At 43.4% G+C, this 8,061-nt stretch overlaps 1 long non-coding RNA gene across 1 annotated transcript; it reads right to left on the minus strand.

Moving 5' to 3' along the window:
- Nucleotides 1-650: 650 nt before the first annotated feature.
- On the minus strand, nt 651-5,987 carry LOC123938531. Its single transcript, XR_006817733.1, has 3 exons — nt 5,557-5,987; nt 4,498-4,634; nt 651-673 (listed from the first exon to the last, which is right to left on the minus strand). It is a non-coding gene; the product is annotated as an uncharacterized LOC123938531 (long non-coding RNA).
- Between the last annotated feature and the right edge of the window lie 2,074 nt (nt 5,988-8,061).

Below are 8,061 nucleotides of genomic sequence, written 5' to 3' on the forward strand. Positions count from 1 at the left end.
GGCATCACCCAGTGTACAGGTAAAACTACTGTAAAAGAAGGACCCAATCACAGAGAATGAGAACCAGGACAACTTCTCTTTCCCTCTTAGGACAGTGCAGAGGCTGTGTGCTGAGCACCTCTCCAGTCAGGCAGAATTCGGGCCATGCCTATCTTCACACTCCAACATCTCCATGCTCTTGTCCCCATCTGAATATTTGTCTCAGCGGAGCAAATACTAGTGGCCAGTACTACTACTAGTGGCCAGTAGAGGCTGGCCCTGCTCTGCTTATCACATTAAGTTTGGCTAACGTTTCACTTAGTTATCTCACACCTCCTCTATATCTCCAGTGGAAAGCCAGCCCTATGAAATCAGGGATTTCCATTCCTAGAGCTCCAGCGTTACTACAGTATTTAGCACACAGTAGAAACTCAATAAGAATTTGCTTAGAGTATAAAGAAAGAACCTGCTTCTAAGATTTTTTTTTTTTTAAGTTTATTTGTCAGAGAGAGAGAGACAGTGAGAGAGCTAGCACAGGCAGACAGAGAGGCAGGCAGAGGCAGAGGGAGAAGCAGGCTCCCTGCCAAGCAAGGAGCCGGATGTGGGACTCCATCCCAGGACATTGGGATCATGACCTGAGCCGAAGGCAGCCGCTTAACCAACTGAGCCACCCAGGCGTCCCAAGAACGTGCTTCTAGAATAAAGGAACAAAAGAAGGAATTGTCAACCTGAAAATAAAGAACCACAATGAGACACACATGAGCATGTATTTGGTATTAAAGAATTGCAATTGAGGGGGCACAGATTCAGGTAAATACCCAAGTAGTGTTCCCACTCGTAGAATGAAAGCTAAAGTTTTTATTTTTTATTTAAATTCAATTTAGTTAACACATACTGTATTCTTAGTTTCAGGAGTAGAATTTAGTGATTGGTCACTTGCGTATAACATCCAGGGTTCATTACATCAAGTGCTCTCCTTAACGCCCATCACCCAACCCCTAACCCCTTTAACCACCTTCCAACAACCCTCAGTTTATTTCCTAGAGTTAAGAGTCTTATGATTTCCTCCTTCTCTGTGTTCATCTTATTTTGTTTGTCCTCCCCTGCTTTCATCTGTTCTGTTTCTTAAATTCCACATATGAGTGAAATCATATAGTATTTATCTTTCTCTGAATGACTTATTTTGCTTTGCATAATACACTCTAGCTCCCTCCATATTGTTGCAAATGGCAAAATTTCATTGTTTTTGATGACCGAGGATTATGTCATTGTGTGTATATATACACACCTATACACATATACACACCTTCTTTTTCATTCATCAGACATTTAGGCTCTTTCCATATTTTGGCCATTGCTAATAATGCTGCTATAAACATTGGGGTGCATATACCCTTTCAAATCTGCATTTTTGTATCCTTTGGGTAAATAGCTAGTAGTGCAATTGCTAGGTTGTACGGTGGTTTATTTTTAACTTTTTGGGGAACCTCCAAACTATTTTCCAGAGTGGCTACCCCTTTGCATTCCCACCCATAGTATTGCATGTAGCTTTAAACCATAAAAGGAAAGATACTTGAACAATGAGAAGCCGTTTCATTTCAAAGGTGGAAGAAAAATAAAATAAATAACCACTTTATTTAACTAAAGCAGGAAGTAGGTAAGGCAGAACAAGCCTTGCTTTGTGTATACTCTCTCCCCACAGTGAGATCTAAAATTTGAGGTGTTCACAGGCTCAGTCCTGCTTCACATACATTTATTAAAAAGAAAAACCACAGGTCCATAATGGAGTTCCTTAAGTTAAGGTCCCATGTCAGTAAACCAAAATTTAATACCTAACCTAACTGCAGTTTCAAACCCCTAACTGCAATTTCCTAGCCAGCAGACCTCTGAGAGAACTTTTTCCCTTAGGAGGGCAATCTTGACTAAGCAATGCATTCCTTGCCAATAGAGTCCTTTCTTTTTTAAGCCCTCTCTCTGCCTTTAAAAATATTTTCTTTTCTGCAGCTCAGCAGAGCTCCTTTGTATGTACTAAATGAGATGTTACTCAATTCATGAATCATTTAATAAAGCCAATTAGATCTTCAAATTTACTTTACTGTTTTTTGAAGATTTTATTTATTTGACAGAGAGGAGGAACACAAGCAGGGGGAGTGGGAGAGAGAGAAGCAGGCTTGCTGCTGAGCAGGGAGCCCAATGTGGGGCTCAAACCCAGGACCCGGGGATCATGATCTGAGCCAAAAGCAGATGCTTAATGACTAAGCCACCCAGGAGCCCTTTGCTAAATTGTTTTTAAAACATATCCACCTCCTTGGTTATCTTATCTTGTTTTGTGTTGCCCAGTACCGATTATAAATTGCTAACTCTCAAATTTGTCTCCTAGGTCTCTCCCCAGAGTCCAGACCCAAATACCCTAATGTTTATGCAACATCTTTCCCTTGTATATCTAGGATGATCTGGAGTAACTGAACATGCCCAAACCTAACTGGAACCCCTACCCCTTTCTCCTTTCCAGTTAATTGCAGTGTCACTCCCCCACCCCCGACCTCCACTTCCATTTGCTCTGGAGGCCATCCACACAATCTTTGTTCTTTCATATTCCTGCAGTCCTGCACCTTGACCTTCCAGGTCTCCCGAGAATTGACTGACTTCTTTTATCCTCACCACTATCACCCGATCCAAACACCATGATCGCTACCTGGGATAATTGTAGTTGGCCTCCCAGCCCATGACAGAGATCAGGACACACTGCCCCTAAAAAGACTGCTTTGGTATATTGATTATTTTGACAAAGCAGCAGATTCGGGAAGAAGCTTTCTCTGAACTCCATTTATTTGTGTAAAGACAGATCTTTCAAAAGGAACTCAACTGTCATAAATACCTTGCCTGGGATTTCATCAACCATGGAAGAATGACTCATTACAGGAGAGCAGAGTGGAAGTCCATACCCCATGCAGACAAACTTTGTCATAAACTATCAAACCTCCCATGTATTCTCCAAAGGGCCCATTCATCTTTCCTAAAAACCATTTTTTCTCTACCGAGAAGACTACATTTCTCTTCCCTTCCCATATTAAGATGGTAGATAAGCTCTCAAATCTCTCAGCCATGATACTCAATCTTTTTGTGTGTGATACTCTGATGGTATAATATAGTAGAAACTTAATAGATTTGTATACTTTTTGTCCTGTTATTCTTCCAGTTGTGGGCGTACTTCATTGACCCAGCTATAGAACCTTGGAGAGCAGATGAAAAGATTTCCTCCCCTATCCCACCTCTGTCCTGGCCTTTCCTTGGGCAGTCCTACCAGAAAGAGCAACCAGTGACTTTTTTTTTTTTTTTTTTTAATAGGACTCCTTTCTCCCCACAACCTGCCACTAGCTTTGGCCTCACTGGGGGAAAAACATATTACTTGAAGGTCCTCCCTGTGTCCTATCTGCACTCCCTCTATGCCCTGCCTCCTCTCATTTTGTTTTGTCTCCATCACCTCCCTGTTGTTCCTCTAATGGGCCAGACCTCTTCCCACCTCTGTTTCCTTGCATTTATGGCTTCAGAGAGCCCCAAGCCTCACTGTCTGGCCCCTTTCAGGTTTTACCTTTTCAGGGGTGCTTTCTTGACCACTCTAATTAACCTGCAACTTGCTTCTATTAGTCCTCCAGACCATCAGCACTTGATAGCACCTGAAAGATTGTATATTTTCCATCTTTTAAAAAAAATTTTATTTGACAGATAGAGGTCACAAGTAGGCAGAAAGGCAGGCAGAGAGAGAGGCGGTGGGGTGGGGGGGGGAGGTGGGGAGCATTCTCTGTACTGAGCAGAGAGCCCGATGCAATGCAGGGCTTGATCCCAGGACCCCGAGATCATGACCTGAGCCGAAGGCAGAGGCTTAACCCTCTGAGCCACCAAGGTTCCCTGTATATTTTCTTTTCTTTTCTTTTTTTTTTTTTTTTTAATATTTTGTTTATTTATTTGACAGAGATCACAAGTAGGCAGACAGGCAGGCAGAGAGTGAAAGAGGAAGGGAAGCAGTCTCCCTGCTGAGCAGAGAGCCTGATGCAGGGCTCGATCCCAGGATCCTGGGATCCTGGGATCATGACCTGAGCTGAAGGTAGAGGCTTTAACCCACTGAGCCACCCAGATGCCCCTGTCCTATATATTTTCTACCTTAATCTACTATTTGTCTGTATCCTCTCTGGTCCCATGTACCACCCCCCGCCCCCCACCCACCCATAAGGGCAGGCATTTTTGTTTTGTTTCCTACTTTTCCTCTTGTGACTAGAAAAATATATAATGATATGATCAATAAACACTTGTGAAATGGATACATGAAGAGGAGGTGTTTGAATGGAAGTGAACAGGGAATGCATTCAAATTTCTACCTTTAAGACTCCCCATGTATAGAAAGGATGAACCAAGGTTCTGATGAGCCTTAGATGAGCCTTCTCCTTCGTGTGTGTGTGGGGTGGCTTCGTTATAGTTGTCACAGCAGAGAAATTCACTTACTTCTACTTACATACTTACCCTTCAGAGACTGACTCATTGCAGACACTTTTAATGTTCTCTCTGCACGTCCCCTGGATCCCTTTAGTCACGTTCCGGAAGAGTGTGCCCAGCCAAGCTGTTCAGGTGCTTCAATGGGCTGCTCACTTTGTAATTCCCTAGAGGATGAGCAATTCCATGTTGAGCTAGTGAGTCACTAACTAGGAGGAGGGGAGCATCACGGAAGTCCAAGAAACAAGGGAGCAAAGGAAAAACCTCAGGACAGAGCCTGGATGATGACGGATGTGTACATCCAAACTCCATGTCTGAATGAATTCCTACCACATGAATTCCTGCCCTACTACCCAGACCTATACTGAACTTGAGGTTGTGTGTGTAGTTCTGTTAAACATCATTCTCTTCAGTAAGAATCAGGATAGGGGGGCGCCTGGGTGGCCCAGTGGGTTAAGCCGCTGCCTTCGGCTCAGGTCATGATATCAGGGTCCTGGGATCGAGTCCCGCATCGGGCTCTCTGCTCGGCAGCGAGCCTGCTTCCCTCTCTCTCTCTCTGCCTGCCTCTCTGTCTGCTTGTGATCTCTCTGTCAAATAAATAAATAAAATCTTAAAAAAAAAAAAAAAAAGAATCAGGATAGGGTAACAAGGGCAGGGGGCTTGGTAGGGTCCTCAGGACTTGTCATCCGGCCTGGGAAAGTGTGTTCACTGATGGGAACAGAGGAAGAAGTAAGAGGGAATGTGGGAAATTTATATTAATAAAACTTCATATGTGTGTGTAGACATATATTTCTCATTTCATCTTCTTAATAGCTCTCCAAAGGCATTATACAACCATTTCTGTCTTCAGATGAAGGATCTGAGTCTGGGACACTGAGAGATATGTACCTGGAAGTCTTTCTAGCATCACTAGGGGCCTGTTCCCTAGGGCTTGAGCAGGTTCTCTGCCCTCTCACACTCTCTGAGCCACCCAGGAGGTGATATGGTTCACTGCACAAACACCACAGCTTTTCCACAGCCAGCAATGCCTCCCAGCCCTCCATGCACAAGCCAACATCCCATCACTGCAGGTGCAGTTTGCTCACTCACCAACTCCGGAGAGAAAAGAAGTTTCTGATGTCAGCGATCACAGATGTTTCCACTAAAACAACAGAAAATGCTGAGTCTGATGAAGTATGCCCTGGAGCCCTTGACCCGGGAACATTCCACAGAACTATCCTCCCTGGGAAATGCAGGCACTGTGTGCTCCTGAGGTCACTGCACTGAGCAAGGGGCTGGAGAGCCTCTGTCCTGTCTGGGTAAAGTGTGAAAGACAGTAGGAAGGATGACAGACTCTGACTTGAGCCCCTCCCTCAGGAAGACTTGGGTGATAGTTGCAAACCCAGACTGACATGATGTGAAATTGAAACCATCATTTCTCCACAGAACAAAGTTCCAGGAAAAGAAACAAAAATGTATTTTGACTTCAGGAGGCTCAGGGACTGAGGGGAGGGCAGAGAGACACTAGGGCCATGCAAGGCACGTCTCTGATAATGCCTGTGAGGGCATCTAGCCAAGACTCCCATGGGAGCCCTGCAAACAGGGAGGAAGGCTGTGAGCATGTTTCCAAGGTTTCCAGTGAATGAGAGAAGCATTTTCCATCAGAAAGCCTAAATTTTTGTGTTTTTCTGTTTCTTTCACTTTTAGGAGCCCTGTTGCTGGCTGCCATGTTGTCACAGTTGGCCATGGTTGACCCTAGCAGATCATGGGGTCACATCTTACGAACAAGTTAAACAACTAGGAGGGGTTTTGGGGAAATTTGACAAAACAGTAGGGTGGAATTCTAAAATTATATGGATTCTAAAATTTATACAGACCATTATAAGGTAAGGAGAAAGAGATTGGATTCTAAAATTTATATTGACCATCAAGAGGAAAACACCAGAATTTCTTTAGAAGAAGAAAATAAGAGGGTCTGCTGTATCAGATAACATTTATTTTAATGCGATAGTATCTAAGACCGTTGATGTGGGCATAAGGATTGACCAACTGACTCACAGAAAGAGGACACAAGGCCCTGTGTAGGATTCAGGCATGTGTGGAGTTCTGTGGTGTGGGAGAAGTGTATTGGATGTCAGTGGGTATAGAAGGCACCATCTAGTAAACAGAGCTGACAAATTGGTTCTCCACATGGACAGAGGTTACTGAATCTCTACTTACATCACTTATGATAATCATTATGATAATGATGGATTTAATATCAAATTTTCAAGTGGAAACTGTAGAAAGAAATATAGCTACATTTAGAGAAAGTTTCCTTATATGAGATGGTACATGTATAAAGATACCAAGATGGTAGCTGTATAGAACAGACTGGCCAATATGATACTTTTGACTTTTTAAGATTTACTTATTTATTTGAGAGACAGTGAGGAAGGGGCCTCTAGAGGGAGAGGGAGAGAAAGTGTCAAACAGATTCTGTACTGAGCGTGGAACCTGTTGGAGGGCTCCATCTCATGACCTCAAGATCATGACACGAGCTGAAACCAAGTCTGTGGCTCAACTGACAGCATCACCCAGGTTCTCTTAGAAATTAATCTTTTCACATAATGTTGAGATTAAATATTAAGACCCAGTAGAACACCTGTTAAATAAAGCTTCAAGAAAACTAAAAAAATATATTGTATAGACATGCATATGTAAGTGATAAGGCCACAAAAAAGAGAAAAGAATCATAAACATATACTTCATGAAGTTGTTACCCAGGCCATTGTTAGAGATGTTCTATTTCTTGGGATGATTGTTCAGTATGTAGGTGACCACTGTATTACATGAGTAAGTAAAAGATATAAAATAGAGAAATATCTTAGTTCATTTCAGATTGTTGCTGTATCTATTCTTCTGTGTGTACTCGGTCCTGAATCTCTCCCTCCTGCTGTATTTTGGGGACATCAGAGAAATGTTCTCCATCTGACATACATAGACAATCACTGCTATGATGGGACAAAGACTAAGAAATCATTCAGGGAGGAAGCATTGTGCAAGAGAGACTGAAATTCCAGGTGGAAGTAATGGCAAGGCAAAGATGCAGGCTCACAGATGACCTTGACAACTGGCGGTGGATGCAGAGGAGCACACACAGACAGTCAATTACAGTTCTTGGTAGTAAGGTAGGAAAATCCTCTGAGGCCCAGGTACCCTGGTAGCGATGGGGCTCTTAGTAGAGGGTGAGAGAAAGCTCCCATCAGGGGCTCCCCAGGGCTCATCTGCTCCCCAGCAGTGTGTGAGAATCACTCTGGACATGGTGCTCTCTGTTGGGTTGGGTGAGGTCTGCGGTGTCCTCTGCACCCAAGGGGCTGGGGGCTGATGCCCCAGAATGCACAGCTCAAGGTCCAGACTCAGACTTGCTGCTCTTAAGTGGCCATTCAGAAATCAGGATACATCCTGATTTATGAGGATATTGTAACATTCTCTGCTCAGAGGAAAGGGAAATCAATTACTTTTTATGCCCAGAGCAGAGCTCCTGCCTATGCAGACAAAAGAATGTCTGGTTCCTGAGATTAACATTTATTTGGGTACACATTTATAGACACTAAAACTGGCACACATTAAACA

The sequence above is a fragment of the Meles meles genome, chromosome 3, assembly GCF_922984935.1.
Source record: "Meles meles chromosome 3, mMelMel3.1 paternal haplotype, whole genome shotgun sequence".
Classification (NCBI taxonomy): Eukaryota; Metazoa; Chordata; class Mammalia; order Carnivora; family Mustelidae; genus Meles; species Meles meles.